Below are 18879 nucleotides of genomic sequence, written 5' to 3'. Positions count from 1 at the left end.
ATTTACTGCCTCTCTGTAAATAGTTGTCTGGACTAGGTATTATTCATTTTGTATATGCTGAGGATGTACAGCTTTTAATTCCTATCAAGGAATCTGTTGAAGATACACTGAGAACATTAGAAGTTTACTTATCATCAATAAGACAATTGCTATTACACATGAAGCTGATTCTAAATCACCAAAAAACTGAAATGATTTCACTGAATAGAAAACCGAACTTTGACTGAACTTTCCAGTTCAAAACTGATTTCATGCAGATTGACTCTGCAAACTAGGTCCGTGATCCAGGAATTATCATTGATCATGAATTTAAAATGAAAACTGACATCAAGTGGAAAATTAGGGATGGTTATCACAAATTGCATGTATTGAAATGCCTTAAACCCTTATTAGAATTTAATGATTTCAGAACTATTTTACAAACCTTACTTTTTTCTATCGACTACTGTAATGCCCTCTTACTTGGTTTACCTGCAAATTGTTTAAGACCTTTACAGTTACTCCAAAATGTGACTGCTAGAGTCTTGTGTGGCGGAAAGAGATACGATCACATCACTCCCACCTTGATAGACCTACACTGGCTTCCTATTAAACACAGAATTGACTATAAAATTCTATATTTAATACACAAATCATTAAACTGTGACAGAATTGAATGGTTAAACACTACTCTCTACCTTCATATTCCAGAAAGGAACCTCAGGTCTGGAAATAAAGGATTACTCACAGTCCCTTCCATAAAAACAGCGCATTTATCTGATGTCAGGGAAAGAGCAATCTCCGTTGCAGGCCCTAAATTTTGGAACTCATTACCAGGTAAGCTCAAGCTTCAAAAGACCTTGGAATATTCAAGAAAACCTTAAAACCTGGCTATTTAAAAAAGCATATGATGGTTGAAAACTATGGTCAAGCACTATATAGCAGTCAGATGCACCTTTTAACAACTTTTATTTCAGGCCCGAATACTATTTATTATTTTATTTTACTCTTCTAATGTTATTTTAGTTTATTTTATTCTTTTGATTATGTTTTATTTTATTGTAATGTATTATTTGGTTGTTCGTATATTGTATTCTGAATTGCATTTTATCTATTGTACACTTTTAAGATTGTCTACGGATTGTCGGTATATAAAAGTAATAAATAAATAAATAGGTGCTTCAACAGGAAAATGTTCCTTCTGTCCTGGTGTGTAGATGGGGAAATGTTCCTCTTCTCTTGGGGGCAGATTTTAATACCTACACGAGGGCATAGATTTGTGCACGCAACCCGGCACACACAAATCTATGCTCGATTTTATAACATGTGCGTGTGTAGCCACGCACATGTTATAAAATCCGGGGTCGGCATGCGCAAGGGGGTGCACACTTGTGCACCTTGCGCACGCCGAGCCCTAGGGGAGCCCTGATGCCTTTCTCTGTTCCCTCCAAGGCCGCTCCGAAATCGGAGCGGCCTTGGAGGGAACTTTCCTTCCGCCCCCCCCCCCCCCAGCCCTACCTAAAACTCCCATACCTTTGTTTTGCAAGTTGCGCCTGCCTCCGGGCAGGCATAGGTTGCACACACCAGCCAAGTGGCCCTGTGGAGTCCTCTGGCCATGCCCCCGCCCCGCCCCTTTTTTTCAAGCCCCAATACATACACGCTTCCCGGGGCTTGCGCGCATCGTCGGGCCTATGCAAAATAGGCACGGCGCGCGTAACCCCCCTACGCGCGTATATCCAGTTTTATTTACACGCGTAAGGCTTTTAAAGTCTGCCCCTTGGTTCATAGATAGGAAAATATTCCTTCTCTCTTGGTGCATAGACAGGGAAATGTTCCTTCTCTTTTGAGTTACTTAAGCAACATCCAGGTATTATCAAAATCTTTGTCCATAGAAGTAAACTTGACTTTTATGGAAAACAGCTTTAATATTATATTCAGGTCTTGTTGAAAAACAGATAAAGCTAGTAAGATTGCCCTTTCCAGAACTAACTGCAAAGAGTTCTGCAAAACCTCAGAGAGCTCTAAGGGGGTCATTTTCAAACACTTATTGCATGCGATAGCATGCTGGGGGCAGAGTCGGGGTGGCGAGGAGGTGGACTCGGTGGTGTCCTCACTGACAGCGATAAGGTTTGCAACGTTATCGTCGCCAGTAGCGCGCCCAAAAGCACCACCTTTCACGGTGGCGCTATTGGGTGTGAAAGCCGGTAATGAAAACACCGCGGTGGTGCGAAGGCCACTGGCTTTCGCAGGTCTGCCCCCCTTCGCCCCTGCCCCCTGATTTTGCTGGATTCACCATTCTGCGATAGAATGGTGAATCCAGGCCTAAGCTAGCAGATGAAACTATGCTATCTTCAAGTTACCCTACTTGTCTTTGTCTTAATTTTATCCCAGTCAAAAAGAACACTTTATTCAGGGGGGTGGGGGTGTTTTTCCCTTCAGTACATCCCAAAGTCCTCTATAATATATTTCTTTAAAAGATGTCTCTGTGCAAAATCAGGAATCTTGGGACCAGTGGCGTAGCCACGGGTGGGCCTGGGTGGGCAGGTGCCCACCCAACTTAGACCCAGGCCCACCCAACTGGCACCGGAACTGCAAGGCTGTCGCGGGATCCCATCCCCGCGACAGCGAACAAGAGAACCCACGCCTCGCGCGCCATCACGGCACACATGGGGAAGCGCTGCTGCGGCCGTATGGCCAACCGGTCTTCCTGTTGAGGGGGGGGGGGGGAGCGGAAGCGCCGCGGGCAGCTTCCGCTTCCTCCCCCCAAAGCAGGAAGATCAGCTGCCTCTCCTGCTGCCACCCGTTCTGCTATCTTCGGACCAAACGGCCCGCCGAACTTCCTGTTTGGGGGTGGGGAGCGGAAGCGCCGCGGGCAGCTTCCGCTTCCTCCCCCCAATGCAGGAAGATCAGCTGCCTCTCCTGCTGCCACCCGTTCTGCTATCTTCGGACCAAACGGCCCGCCGAACTTCCTGTTTGGGGGAGCGGAAGCGCCGCGCACAGCTTCCGCTTTCTCCCCCAAAGCAGGAAGATCAGCTGCCTCTCCTGCTGCCACCGGCCTCCTGCTATCTTCGGGCGTCGGGCCGTACTGCCCGCCGATCTTCCTGCTTGGGGGGGGGAGGGAGGAAGCGGACGTTGTGCGCTGCGCTTCCGCTCCCCCCCCCGACAGGAAGTTCGGACGCCCGAAGATAGCAGGAGTCCGGTGGCAGCAGGAGAGGCAGCTGATCTTCCTTCTCTGGGGGAGAAAGCGGAAGCTGTGCACGTGCTTGAATGTGTATGTGTGGATGAGAATGGGAGTGTGTGTGGGTGAAAACTGGAGCCTGGGTGTGTATGTGGGTGAGAATGGAAGCTTGAATATGTGGGTGAATGGGAGCTCGAATGTGTGTATGTGTGGTTGAGAATGGGAGCCTGGGTTTGTGGGTGGGTGAGAATGGGAGCTTGAATGTGTGTTTATATGGGTGAGAATGAGAGCCTGGGTTTGTGTGGGTGGGTGAGAATGGAAGCTTGAATATGTGGATAAGAATGGGTGCTTGAATGTGTGTATGTGTGGGTGAGAATAGTACCTTAAATGTGTATATGTATGGATGAGAATGGGAGCTTGAATATGTGTGGGTGAGACTGGGAGCATGGGTTTGTGGGTGAGAATGGGAGTCTGGGTTTATGTGTGTGGGTGAGAATGGGTGCCTGGATGTGCGTCTGTGTGTGCATAAGAATATAAGCCTGGGGAGGGGTGAGAAAGTGAGAACTTGAATGTGAGCTTGGGGGGGGGGGGGGAGAGCATATGAGAGTGAGAGCTTGAGTGTGTGAGAGGGAGTCTGTGAGAGAAAGCGTGTATATGTGTGTGTGTGTGTGTGTGTGTGTGTGTGTGTGTGTGTGTGGAAGGGAAGAAGACAGTAATAGAAGAAAGACACTGAAAAGGAATTAGGAAATGAGCTATAAGGGAAAAAATGGGAAAAAGAGACCAGGACCAACTGATTAGAAAAATACAAAGATCAGACAACAAAGGTAAAAATATATATCTATATTTTGAGATGTTAGCAATTTAAATATAAGCAACACAACCGCTCTCTCAAAATTTATGGACAGGTAGGAGCCGTGTATAAAATCATAATAATAAGAAGGCTAAAGTACCACAAATCACCGTGAATTATGTTTGTATCATTAAGTAAACCTCAAACTTAGGCGTAGATGTGAATGCTGTGCTGCATAATTTGGCATTATTTATCAGTAAAAAAACAACTAGTAGACCTGCATGCCTACAGCCCACCCATGTTAACCTTGTGCCCACCCAAAAAATCAATTCTGGCTACGCCACTGCTTGGGACAACTCAAGAAATGCAAGTTCAGATGTCTAGACTGATTTTCAAGTTGTTCCATTTTCTTATGAACTAAGGTCTTATCCTGAATCAGAGTCAAATTTACATGCTTAATCCAAACTCTTTCACCTTCCCTTTGAGTTCCTGGGTGACATCTGATTGAACTTTACAAGATCAGATACTGTTTTCCCCATAGACATGATGTCCTCAGCTGAGTTAGAAATATCTCTATCCAAATGCTCCAAATAAACTCTAAGGTTACTTCAAAAGATTTGATGGGAGGGGATATAGGCTTGCTTAACAGCTCCCAAGGCAACTGCTCCACACTCAAAACTACCTTCCTGGACAGATGATTACCCTTGATCAAGCCATTGTTCCCACAGTGTACTCTGAGACGCAGCCTCTCCTTCTGAGGACTGTGGCAAGTCATTATCCAGTGCCGGCCTCCGCTCTGGAGACTCAGATGCAGCAAACCGATTCAGAGGCCGATGTTGGGGAGACTCAATGAAACCTCCTCTCTGTCTGCCTCTCTCTCAGGTTGGCCAACATCAGGAGCATGTCCCTCCCAAATCAGATCCAGGTGACAAGGTCACAAATGCTTCCAAGGTCTTTTGTCTCAGTGGCATGGATCTCGGGTTGGGAGAAAAGATTTGGGGTCTGCCTTTCCTCTTGGACAGCATGTCCTATTGTGCAAACTCTACATGCTGCCATCTTAGATTCCTCCACTCTCTCAATTGCACAACTACCAAACTGCATTCACAAATTGCTGAAAGGGAGCAAAATGAAAATGTTAGTTCAGTTCTGAGGTGCTGTCCTTATAATTTGTTCAGAACAAACTGAAAATGGACTAATTCATCACATTTTAAGCATTCCCTTCAAATGAATGCAAATTGCACATCCCTAGAACAAAGCACAGAACACAAACCAACCAGCTCTGTATAATTGTGGTAACTTACACAATGGGACGAGGAGCCTGGGGAACATAAAACAAATGGCGTGCAATTTTATCATTTTTAATTTAGTATATACTTAAAAAGAAGATTCAAACCTCAATTATAGTCACTGGAACACTGAAACAATTTCTTTCTCAATGCAGAGTCAACAGTATGCGTTCCATCTTTCATGCTCTTCTGCTTTTATGCAGTACCAAGAGTCATAAAGTCCATTAAACCATTTTCACTTTATTCAATCTGTAATCCATAAATGTTCAATGTAAGAGGCAATTTATTTCATCCAATTGATCTGAGACCTGAAACAGCATTCTCAGTATCTTGGCACCATTGAAAACATATTTGTTTTCTTTTCCTGTTTTGAGCAACATGTGGTTGCTCCTGCGCCAAATTAAAATGAGAGCTGTGGACATGGAGTTTGAGCACCTGCGGCCCTCCAATGTAAAGTTTTGGGATCTTTTGGCAGTTTTGCATATTTTTCAACAGAGCTTGAAGAAAATTGCAGACTGGTCTTTTCCAGTAATGGTGTTGACTTCATGATACAAACTATGTGTTATAATAAGAACATATGACTATAATAATATAAGATTTGCCATACAGAGTTAGACCAAAGGTCCATCAAGCCCAGTATCCTGTTTCCGAAAGTGGCCAAGCTAGCAGGCCGATACAGTACAGTGCTCTCCAGCGCACTGTTAACCCGCGGTTGGACGCGAATTTTCGATGCGCTGGCTTTACCCCTTATTCAGTAAGGGGTAATAGCGCGTCGAAAACGCGCGTCCAACCCCCCCAAATCTAATAGCGCCCGCAACATGCAAATGCATGTTGATGAGCCTATTAGTTAGTCCCGCGTGATACAGAAAGTAAAATGTGCAGCCAAGCCGCACATTTTACTTTCAGAAATTAGCCCCTACCCAAAGGTAGGTGTTAATTTCTCTCGGCACCGGGAAAGTGTACAGAAAAGCAGTAAAAACCATCAGGGCGATATTAAGTCGGAGGTCCCAAAAGTAAAAAAAAATAATTTAAAATTTAAAATCAGCCTGCGGCTCGCGGGTTGAAAACCGGATGCTCAATTTTGCCGGCGTCCGGTTTCCGAACCCATGGCTGTCAGTGGGTCCGAGAACCGACGCTGGCAAAATTGAGCGTTGGCTGTCAAACCCACTGACAGCCGCCACTCCTGTCAAAAAGGAGGCGCTAGGGATGCGCTAGTGTCCCTAGCACCTCCTTTTACCATGGGCCCTAATTAGCATAATTTTATTTTCTGTATTGCGCGCACAGGACACTGGCCTGTGCGCACGCCGGGAGAGCGGGCGCTCGCCTGCTCTCTCGCGTTTCTTTCTGTATCAGCCTGATAGTAGGATCCTAAAAGGGTAGAGAGATTCCAGTTGCTTATCCGAAGAATAAGCAGTGGATATCAGCAGCTCCACCTTAAAAATGGTTTATGGACTTTTTCTGCAGGAACTTGTCTAAACCTTTTTTAAATGGAGCTACACTAATAGCTTTCACCACATCCTCTGGCAAGAAATTCCAGAACTTAATTATGCATTGAGTAAAAGAATATTTTCTCCTGTTTGTCTTAAATGTATCACCTAATAACTTAATTACATGTCCCCTAGTCCTTGTATTATCCGAAAGAATAAATAACCATATCACATTTACCTGTTGAAGTCCTTTCATAATTTTGAAGACTTCTCTCATATCCCCCTCAGCCATCTGTTCTCTAAGCTGAAGAGCCCTAACCTCTCTAGCCTTTCTTCACAGATGAATCGTTCCATTCCCTTAGACTTAGTTTTTGGGTACTTGCCAGGTTCTTATGGCCTGGATTGGCCACTGTTGGAAACAGGATGCTGGGCTTGATGGACCCTTGGTCTGACCCAGTATGGCATTTTCTTATGTTCTTATCATTTTGGTCGCCTTTCTCTGTATCTTTCTAATTCTGCTTAATCTTTTATGAGATGCAATGACCAAAATTGCACACTATACTCATGGTGCAATACAAAGGCGTTATGATATTCTTTGTTTATTCTCCATTCTTTTCCTAACAATTCCTAGCATTCTATTTGCTTTCTTGGCCACCACTGCACAGTGAGCAGAGGATTTCAACATATATCCACTATGATGCTTAAATCTTTTTCCTGGGTGCTGAGTCTCAATGTTGAATCATGCATTGAGTAGCTATAATTTGGGTTGTGGTTGCCAATGTGCATCACTTTGCACTTGTCCACATTAAATTTCATCTGCTATTTGGATGCCCAATCTCCCACTCTCACAAGGTCCTCCTGCAACTTCTTACAATCCTCTTGTGATACAACTTTGAATAATTTTGTATCATCAGCAGATTTGATCACCTCACTTGTTGTTCCCATCTCTAGTCATTTATAAATAATATGTTAAAAAGCAGTGGTCCCAGGACACTATCAAGCCCAGCATCCTGTTCACCTTTTCTCCTTTGAGAAAATTGATCAATTAGACCTCCTCTCTGTTTTCTATCTTTTAACCAGTTCTCAATCTACAATACAACATTGTCTCCTATCCCATTACTTTTTAATTTCCTCATGAGATACTTTGTCAAACACTTTCTGGAAATTCAGATATTTTTATGTCAGCTGGCTCAACGTTATCCATGTTTGTTCACATCTTCAGAAAAATGTAGCAAATTGGTGCGGGAAGACTTCCCTTGGATAAATCCATGTTGGCTTTGTCCCATTAAATTAGAACTACCTGTATGTTCAGCAATTTTGTTCTTTATAATAGTTTCAATCATTTTCCCCAGCACTGATGTCTGGATCGCCAGTCTATAGATTACTGAATCCTCCTTGGAACCCTTTTTAAAAACTCGGGTTACGTTGGGTATCCTCCAATCTTCAGGTACTGTAGCTGATTTTAATGATAGTTTACAGATTATTAATAGTAGTTCTGGAATTTCCTTGTTCAGTTCTTTCAGCACTCTGAGATATAGAACATCTGGTTCAGGTGATTTGTTACTCTTTAGTTTGTCAATTTGCTCTATTACATCTTCCAGGTTCACTGAGATTTGCTTCATTTCCTCTGAATCATCACCTTCAAATATCAAATAAAACTAATGTACAATGTATCTCATTATTGTAGATTGAAACTATGAGTTCTTGCCCATGGAGAAGTTGTTTATGGTTGACAGAAGTTTAGATTTTTAAAATATTTATACAATGTATTTATAGAGAGGAAAAAGAGTCTGGAGAATTTGGTTTACTTGGTTTTTTTTGTATTTGTTTTGTCTATTCAAAGATATTTATTATTGCTTAGAGATTATGCTATTTATTATATTGTGTGGTGCATTGATTGTAACCCATTATGATGTATTACAAAGAGAAGGAAATCAAATTCAGTAAATCAAAAAATAATTAAAAAGTGGTCAAAATCTAAGAAAACAAGCAAAACAAAGAGAAAAACTGATCACAGAGTGAACTGGTACAGCTGACTTGCCAACCTTCATACCTGTATAAGAATAAATGCACAGGAGATGGGCCTCTTTCAACAGAAGGAGGCTCTGGAACAAGGGGTGATGGCATGAGGGTGAAAGAGGGATGGCAGAATGTAACAAATATTTCTTTACACAAAGGGTGGTGGATGAGTGGAACAGAATTCATGAAAACCTGGGCAGGCACAGAGGGTCACTAAGGGGGGGGAAGGGACTATAAAACTGAGCAGGGGATGTGGATGGGTACGCTGAATTGGTTGCATGCTCTTTATCTGCTGTCACGTTCTGTGGTTCAGTGTAAGGGTGCTGATTCTCTTGTGAAGCGGTTTATCAAAAAATAGAAGTGTTCTGAATGTGCTCCTAGTTTTGAAATGTTGCAATATCAAACACAAGGAACAATAATCAGCATTTGGCTTCACTCTATATCTTCAATGACTCTTTTCAAGATAAAACACAGCCATCTTGTCCTTTCTGCTGATAGTGATTGTGTCCATGTGGGAGGGAGCCTAAGTAGCTGGGTGCTAGTTAGGAAAAAAGCTGCTTGCCAGTAAATCTCATTCCTCAACTGGTTCTCAGCCGCAGAGGCAGTGAAGTGATGCCAGTTTTCCTGTCCTCGTCAAAAAATGGGGCGAGGTGAATGAGCTGCTACAGTGGAAAACTGCCGAGTTGTGCAGCAGAAGGTGATTGGGATTGTCAGATGTGTTTAGTAGGGATGTGCATTTGTTTGGAAACAACATGAACAATACAAAAAAACCTCAGGCTTTTTTAAAATCTCATTTCAGACAAAATAAGAAAACCAAAATTAGTTTTTGTTTTGTTTTTCTGTGTTTTACTAATTGCATGCACAAAAATGCAAATAGTGCATGCAAACTAATTTTCGATGGGGTGCCTAGTTCTGCCCCTTCCGAAAATGGCCGCATGGCTTCAGCTGGTCTGAGTGTGCTCAGGGTATGTCAGGGGTCTCAAGCAGACCCTGCCCCTGTAGTGATGCCAATGTAGTACCTGGGTATTAGGGAGGGAGGTGTACCACTCCCCAGTAGGAAGGGTCATGAGGATGTATAAAACCATGGCAAGAACCAGGTGTCCAGCTCATCACAGAGTGGTACTAGGAGTGGGCTTTATCCCTTCACAGGGAAAGAAGCAGAGGAGACGTTTCCTGTTCAGGTAAAGTGTCTGGGACCTTGGGAAGAGGTTGGCAGGACATTACTGGGAGGAAGGAAAAAGTAGTTTTCACTGCTCTCAGCACACCTTGGCATCCCAGGCTGGTAGAGCAGAAAGCCTGGGACGTCAAGGTGTGCTGAGAGCAGATCCCAGGGATGAGGGGAATTCTTCAGAGTCTGGTGGACGTGGGTACTGGAGAAGGTTTAAGGAAGAAACGGCCTGCCCTGGGAAAATTCAAGAGTTGCTGACTGACCCAACAAGTCAGCCACAGACTCAACTAAGAGAAAGGAGCCGAGAAGAAGATGTACTTAACTCAAAATGTACTGGGAGGGCCCAGGGAGGAAGGGTACCTCCCCCTAAGAGCTTACCTATCTGGCAAGTATGTGGAGAGACCGACTTTGCTTTCTGTGCTATTGGGCAATTGGAGTTACAGTACAAGAGAACTGTTACTGGTGTTTCCAGATTTTCTTTGGTTTTGTTTTCCTGCTTCCCAGTGCCAGTGAAACAGATGCGCAGTTGGAAAATATTCATTTTTATTTGTGTTTTGTTTTACTTCTGTTATTTGATTGCTTTTTTCTTTTGGTTTGTTTTCATTTTAGTGTGCACTAAATTGCATTAGTGTGCACTGAAAACATTAGTGCACACAAAAAACAAGAACTAAAAAAATGAATGCACAACCCTAGCCGGTGAAGACTTTTATTTTGTACAACAGCTCTGAGTGTCAGCCTGGTGATTTATTTTTGCTGGAGTGACTGGACTGGCAGGCAGCAGAGCCCCAGAAAGAGAGAGATAGGAAAACCCTAAGGGACTTGAAAGGAGTTTCTCTTCTCTCCTGGGCAGGAACCCCGGGAAACCATGGGACCTTGCATGGTCTGTGCCCTTCATGCCCAAGAGTTGACCGGGAGAGGGTCTACAAGCACATCCTATCTGTAAATAACATGCACAAGAACAGAAAGCAAAATGAAAAAAAAAAAAAAGACAAAATAGCCCCTCCCACCACTGAACCAATCATTGTGCACAGCTCTAAGGGCAAACTATTCCCATTCTTAACTGGGACTCCCTCTGTTCAGTCTCTTTGCTCCACTGGTTATATTGCATCTGCAGTACTCAGCACAATGTCAAGCTTTGCTTAAGGTCTAGAGCTGGGAAATACAGAGACAGTGATATTTGAGATTTCTCTTTGCATTCAGGTTTGCACACATTCCCTCGCGCCGCTGTGTGCATAGCAAGCCTCATACCAGACATAAGGGAATATGCAGTGGCAAGTTGAAAGCATTCTATAGGTGTAAATGCTACCCGCAGTGGAACTGTAACCTAAATAAACACGCAAGAGCCATAACAAAATCTGTCACAAACTTCCTTCACAGGATAACAGTACACAGCGTTAATTACAGGGGAAGGCTGCAACGCCAGCCCAGAGTGAGCTTCCAAAGAAAAGAAAAGCCTGCCACTTAAACTGCACGGGATCCTATTTACAGGACTTCAAATCCTCTCTGTGATCAGGACCTTGGAAGCAGCGGGCTTGTCCTGGGGATAGCTGGATTTCTTTTTTTAGGCTGTGGGGTACCTCCTCTCGAGGGAGCAGGAATCCACACCGCCACGTCGTCGCATCAAATTCGAGAATGAATTTACTAACGGGGCACGTTTCCAAACTCCGCCTTCTGACGTGACGTCCACCAGTGGGCCCAATACTGTTTGGTTTTTTTGTTATCATTTTTTTTTGTTTGTTTTATTGGTTGTTGATTTTGTTTCATCTGTTTAAAACAATATTTAATTTAAATTTACATTCTGCCTTTCGTGACATTTTGGCCACTTCGAAACAGATCACATTGATGCTGTTGGCATCACCTGTCCCCAGTGGGCTTATAATTTAAGAGCCTGATTTAATAAGACACTTTACCCATTTTCAGGTGAATTTTCAAAGGAGTTATGCAAGGAAATGTAACTACTATTGTAGCAATTTTCAAAAGGCATTTGCCTGTGCAAAGCGCACTGATGCCAGTAAAACCTATGGACAATTCAATGGCATCTATTGTAGCAATTTTCAAAAGCCCACTTACACGCGTAAAGTGCCCATTTTTACACATGCAAATGCTTTTTAAAATCAGGCCCTTTATGTCTGTGGGCAAAATGTGTTGCCCTAAGTTTGTACCAGAGGGTGAAATGACTCACCCAAGATCTCAAGGAGTAGCAGTGGGACCCCAGTTCTAAGCACCCTACTGAAGAAAGCTAAAAACTCCACACTGAACAAGACTACCCTCCCCACAAAAAAAAAAAAACAAAAGGAAAGAAATGTCAGGTATACCTCACCCAACTACCACCAAAGCCCCACACAGCGCGCCGGACTCTCTTGGACCCTCCCTCACACCTAACCACTTAACCCCATCTGCAGGTCTAAGAGGCAGGAGTGATCCCCAGTCACAAAATGGCCTCCTCTGGCACTGAGGCCTGCACCAGTTTTTGTGTGGCGGTAACTCTGCACCTCCCTAGCTCCGTACAACGAAATGATGTCGGCTTCGGGGGTTGGCCGGCGCCTTTTGAGACAAAGCTACGGCTGGGCAAGATAATCGGGGATTGTTTCTGCCCCTAGGCCCACGGAACTGGTAAGTGGTTGGGGGGGAGTGGAGGGGTGGGGGGAACTTGTCTATAGCAAAGGGAAGAGCAGAGGTCGCTGGCTGCTTCTTCTGGGAATACTTTTTCTCCTGAAGAACACAGAACATGGAGTTGTGAAAACGCAAAATGAAATGCGTTGGTTCCTTTTCTGACCTAACCCTACCTCTCAGCCCACCTCCATTTCCTGTGGTTAAAGTACTGCGTATTCATATTTTACCCACGTAACCCGCAGGCTCGCAGGTAAAGGGCTTTTGAAAATTGTCCTCTAAGAAGAATTTTGCTTTTATTTAAATTGGATTCCTTGGGCTTGACCGTCTAAAACGATCACTTCCTATGGAGAAGGCCATGCACGGCAGCGGTGATAAAGCCGGGGGTACGACACCACGGGCGGGAAGTGAGACAGTCGGTAATAAAGCCCTGGTGCCACCACTCCGGGACTTGGCTTTGCCGTTTGCTTCCTGTGCCCGATGGTGATAAAAGTCACGGATAGGCAGGCCCATCTGGTTCAACCTTCCTGCACGCCTACGGAAGCAAAACGGGGCCCGTTCAAGCAGGAACATTGGCCTCCATCCCTGGCTCCTCTGATCCCCAATATCTCCTGTTTATCTGCTTTTACATCGTCGATTATTCAGATTTTTTTCCAGGATTGGCCCAGTAATCCAGTGAAGTACAGGCTTAGCCTAGTGATTAGAGCAGTGGCCTCTATACCCTGAAACCAAGGTTCCAATCCACTCCTTCTGCTTTACCCTCCACTGCTTCAAGTACAAACTTAGGTTGTGAGCCTTCTGGGGACAGAGAAATACCGACAGGACCTGAATATAATGTACTTTGAAATAAAATAAATAAGGATTTTGGATAAATGGCGCTTGAGGCGAATAATGGTTCCCAGTTTAATTTTCCCAAGCTTTTCAACGTTTTATATATTTCTAGCACAGGAGTGGGCAAACATTTTTGACCCAGGGACCCCTTAGCGGCCCTTGCCTGGGTCATTGGCTGGGGGGTGGGGGTGGGGCAGAGGACCCCTTTCTGAGAGAGCATCGGAGGAGCAGGGAGGACGATGGACCGAGCACGCCACATCCCGCCCTCTGACGGGAAAGAGCTCCAGCCCTGCCCTGCTGATCTTGTACTGCAGCACTGTCCCATCTATAACACCCGAGCTCCTCAGCGGCTGCACAGTGATTTCCAGCCCGGAGCGTCCCTGGTCCCGTGCATTGGTGAAAACAGTGACACCTCCTCCTTACTGCCGCCGATGCTACCCCTCCCCCCCCCCCCCAAGTAGACACACATAGGTGCAACCATGAAGGGAGGCAGCGATGGTGGTGGGGGAGAAGTGCTGAGGTGCTCACCAGCTTTTCTTTTGTCACAACGGCAGGGGGTTCCCGGGCCAGAGGCCGTCAGGTGGTTGCGGGCCAGAGAAGGGCTGGAGTTGGCCTGCAGGCCATAGTTTGCAAACCTTTGCTCTAGCACGTCCCTTCTCCTTCTCTTCCCGAGGCCAAAGTCTTAGTTTTTTGAGCCCTCTGCTTATGCGGACGTTATTCTGTAACCCCACCCCCATCATCATCATTATTACCCTTCTCTGTACCCTCCTCCAGGTGTACTGTGTCCGCTTTGAGAAAGGGTGACCAGAAATGCAGGTGGGGGCCTGTGCACCTCAGATTTTCCCCTGTGCTGTGTCTATGGGGAAACCCCCTTTAATTCCTCAGGCCCAGGGGATGCAGGATGTGAGCACACCGTGGATTTGTATAATGGCACAACGACATTTTGAGTTGTAAATCCTTACTTAATAATTCCCGACATTCAATTAAAGCCTTTTTGACCCCCCTGCTGCACATTGAGCTGATGTTCCCTATAATATATACATTATTTTGCAAAGGTGTACATTAGCACCAAATGGGGCTAAGCGGAGACAGTGATAATGCTGCTTTATCTCACGGACGGCTGCGGCTTTATACAACACTCAGCCCTCTGGCACTCATCAGCGTTAGCCAGCGCATGAGATAAACTGAAGAGTATTATACCTAATTCCTACCAGATGCTCTTGGGTTGCATCCCATCTATGATTACATTTCTTCTGTAATCGCTCAAGTAAAAGCCCTTCAGGTTTTAATCCTTTCTTTAAATGTTTTTAAATAAAGTAATTCATGGCTTATGTAAAAATATCTTCCTGTGCAAATTGCATCACATTTAGAGAGATTCTGTAGAACATCACAGATTATTTGTTAATACATTTCTTTAGCTGGATGTTTTCTCTTGCTCGGCGTGGTATTCGCTGCCAGCTACTTAATGATACTTCAAAAGCTCCAGCCGTTGCCCGAGTGCAGCCCTTAAGTTGTGGTTAATGCCAGTTGGGCGCACGGTTACTCTTGTGTAATTTGAGAGGCCGGTCCATGTTAGAAGAATACTTTTCCTTTGCTTCCCTGTAAGCCATTTTCCATTTCCAGGTACCAGGCTCAGCTGCCAGGCAACTTCTTCCTGCAAGCCATAGGGGACTCTGCAAATTCCAAGCTCCTATTTACAAAGGGAGATGGGGTCAAGTCATTAGAGCCAAAGGTTAGATAGCCGGAGTGCAAAGGATCCCTGAGTCCCAACTCGGTTAGGCCCCCCTACTGCTACTGACTTGGTCTGGGACCTTGGGAAGGCTGCGACCCCTCCCTCTGCTTCAATTCCCTGTAACTGGGCAATCAAGGAGAAAACCAGAGCCTGTCCTGCACTCCCTGTGTCAGCCGTTTCCTGCCACCTTTAAAAGTGCTGGTAGTGTAAATAGAACGGTGAGCTTATTAAAGCTGTTTGTGCAATATTTTCTCCTTGAAAATCATCCCAGGAAAAGCTACCCGCGCGCATTTACACCTGCTAATTTGTGCGAGTAGTTTTTTAGAGAAAAATTATGCACGTACCTTTTGAAAATTCAGAAGTGTGTGTGTGTGTGTGTGTGTGTGTGTAAGTGCAAGCCCCTCCTCAGGAACACCTACTCACTGCAGGTAAAGTCACTTGTGCATAGAGAGCCTAACTTTCAAACCTATCCGCGGTACGGCATTTATAGGCAACAGTGAGCATCCGGAGATTAACGCTGGTATTTTAGGAAACTGTACGGCAGGGGCTGCAGAGTTTATAAAATAAAGCAGAGTTCTGCTCTGAAAATACGCACGTATGTTTCACTATGCACACATAGTTCCAAAGCAAGATAGCACATATTTTCCATTACCTATTCTATAAACATACCTGCCTTTATTTTGGGCACGTAAAAAAATATGACGTGCATGCATACTATCTTGAAAATAATTGCGAGCATGCGTGAAATCAACATTTTGCCAATATCTGACATCGTGAAATCAGCTAAAAAAAACTAAAACTTATAAATAAACCTCCACCAGGTCATTCAGTTCTTCTCCAGCTTCCCTAGACCTTCTAGCATTTCACCCTGATGCACCCCCCCCCCCAAAGCAGTTCATCCAGGCCTCCCACCCAAAAAATATAGACTACAGACAAGTCCGCTTTCATTTGCACCAGTAAGTTATCAGGTTTAAAAGTGTATGAATAAGTCTGGCAATGTATACACATATAGCTCTTACAGATAGCAGCGGGTGGGCGTATTTGTAAACCCCGCCCTGGAATGCCCCCAGCCCACCCCCTTTTGTCCATGGTAAATGTACAAGCGAAATGGAAAATGCACTTTTATAAAGTGGCACATACGTGTGTATCTGCTATTTCTAGGTGCTAAAACCCCTTTGAAAGCGCACGCTGCAGGAAGCCTCATTTTGCCCATGGAAGTAACGTTTTCAAACTCCCTACAGGTGAAATTTCACTGGAAAGAGAGAGAGCGTAGATTTGAAAAAATCCAGTCTCTGCGCATTATTTTCCTCCTTGACCTCAACACCCCTCTGTGTGCGCCTCCTTAGAGTCTGGCCCAAGGTATGCTCGCTGCGGAAGACCGCCTGCAACTTCCTCTGGATTGAGGTGGGGTAGGGGGTGGACAGACAGCTTTCAAACAGGCCCAGTTCACCCGGGTAAATGGCAGCGCTAATTGCCTTCTCGTCCAGTATTTCGCTGTGCGGCTTCATTTTTTTTTTTTGGTTGTTGTTTTTACTTTGCTGTTGTGCCGGCTGCGAAGCCTCACCGAGTTCCCCGCTTGAATTGGAGGGCACCGTGCGGACCCAGAGTGTTAAAATGTTGTTCCCTTTCTTAGGTAAAGAATTATTTTGCAGCGCTCAGCTGTCTGCCCATTCGCTTGGCAGTTGCGGTGCGTCACAGTTCATAAAATACCACCGGTGTAATCTTATAGCCATAGATCATACCAAATTCCTGCCTCTCAAAGCTCCATCTATCACATTTCAAGCTTTTGCAAGCAACACGAGCTCGTTTCTCGCTACCTTGCACCAAAGGGCAGACTGTCTGAAAAAAACCCAGGTCTTTCCCTGCCTTGATAGGATCGTTTCTACACCTCTGTCCTTTGCTAAAGGACAAATTGGCTAAAAAAACAGTTCGAGTTATTATTATATCACTGTCTTTAATAGTTTGCCCTTCATTTTAAAGAGAGAGGTCTACCGGGTTTACGTCTCCTGCCTCGAATTCTGCTCCCCTTCTGTCCATCCAGATGCTCTGCTAATATAACCCCTTTTCCCTTAGGTTTACTGCCCGAGCACGGAAAGACTGTGCTAACATTCAGCTCACGTGTGGTTACTCGCTATTAGGATGAAGAGCAAGCCCCCTTTCACCTGACCGAATGCATGAGAAATGAGACATAACCGACCAGGGAGGTGCAGGCACAGGCTTTTTCCTTTGACTTGTGGTTTTGTTTTGCTTGGTTTTTTCTCTTCATTTTTCGGTTTGTTCTATGAATTTGTTTTCTGTTTAGTTGATTTGCCAAACCTCCAATAAAAAAGAAAAAAAATCAAAATGGGCCTCCTGGAGGCCCTCTGATTTCCCCCCCATCCTAGTACAAGCCTCGGGGCCTGAGCAGGAGCAAATGGACATCACTTCTAGCCCTTTACAGCCACGGAAGGAGAAACTGGGACTGGGGAAGTCCTGGCCCCCAGATCCAGTGATTTTTTGTAGGAGGTGGGAGGGAGATTGCGTGGTCCTGTGGTCCCTGAAATATATATATATATATATATTTTTTTTTTACATTTATATTCCGCTTTTCACCCTTTTTTTCAGCACTTCAAAGTGGATTGCATTCAGGCACTGTAGGTATTTCCCTATCCCCAGAGGGCTTACCTGAGGCTATTTACCATTATTTATATGCTGCCCGAACACTGCTCTGGGAGGCTCACAATAAAACATTCATAATAAAAGCGAATATAACAGGAGGAGGGCGCCTGGGGCCCTGAGACTTGTGTTGGGCGGGAAGGTGTCAGAGGGCCTTAAGGATGCCTTCCCCACCCCCCCCACACACACGAAAAGGAAACTATCCCAAAACTCTTTGGTTACTGTCATGAGAGGCCATTTTTGGTTCATTTCCGTTTTTCCCATTCGTTTCAGATGAATGCATCTGCCTGTAACCGGCACAACGGCACTGTGTGACAGAATTTACAAACACGTGGCACAGCAGCTTCTCGTGGTGGCTCAGGGACATTCAGAAACTCCACACCAAAGATTTTTAAATTCTGTGACATCTTTGCATGGCTTCTGATAATTACAATATTAAATATCTAAATATAATTTGCATTATAATAATAAATTCATTTTCCAATCTTTTTGTATGTCTGGATGTTTTATTTTATTCTAGTTTGCTTTTTTTTCCATTCTTTTCTTCATTCCAGTTTTCTCCTCTTTGTCCTGCCTGTCACCACCCTCATAAATCAGTTTCCATACCTTCTTGGACTAAAATAGGCCATAGCTTTTATTGAATAAACAAATTATAACACAGCACAGTTACTACGCCGAGCCCAAGTGCTGCCCTAGTACTCAACGTCTTGCTGAGGATTAACTGAGCAGTTTGTGTAACCCCCAAGACTGCCATGTGCAAAGCTCGGCCTCTCTCCCCAGGTCCATTTCATGGCTCCAAGCTCGAGGTCCTGCTACTGCAACCCTGTGGTATTCTGCTGTTTTCTCTGCTGTTGCATCCCTCAGCATGCAGTACCACCCCATGGATTGCCTGATAAGGAGGAAGGCCCCCCCCGGGAAGCAAAGGCCCCCCTCCTCCTCCAAGAGTTACCATGTGCAGCTGCAGCCAGTACCTTGCCCTCCTTTTGCTCAAGTACTCCCTGCCAGTTGGTGACTTGCCTGCTGCTCCCCAAAGAAAACGGCGTGGCCTGCCTCAGAAAGCTTTTTTCCAAAGTTTCCTGAATGTCACTGTTTCACAGATTTTCAGACAACTATACACTATACAGTTTGATAGAAGCCTGGACAGTTGCCTGATCTGGAAACCTCTCATCTGGATGATTTGACGTCTAATCTGTCAGTTGACCTC

General features: G+C 44.8%; 1 long non-coding RNA gene across 1 annotated transcript in view; it reads left to right on the top strand.

The window, feature by feature from the left end:
- The window catches only part of LOC115089627, a 42934-nt gene extending 24851 nt beyond the window's left edge, over nt 1-18083 (top strand). Inside the window, exons 2-3 of the long non-coding RNA XR_003856190.1 lie at nt 691-816; nt 17949-18083. This is a non-coding gene — a long non-coding RNA (uncharacterized LOC115089627). The remainder of the gene's footprint in view (nt 1-690; nt 817-17948) is intronic.
- Nucleotides 18084-18879: the final 796 nt, after the last annotated feature.

Source organism: Rhinatrema bivittatum, chromosome 4 (genome assembly GCF_901001135.1).
Source record: "Rhinatrema bivittatum chromosome 4, aRhiBiv1.1, whole genome shotgun sequence".
NCBI classification, from domain to species: domain Eukaryota; kingdom Metazoa; phylum Chordata; class Amphibia; order Gymnophiona; family Rhinatrematidae; genus Rhinatrema; species Rhinatrema bivittatum.
This window is presented reverse-complemented; position numbering and strand designations above follow the sequence as displayed.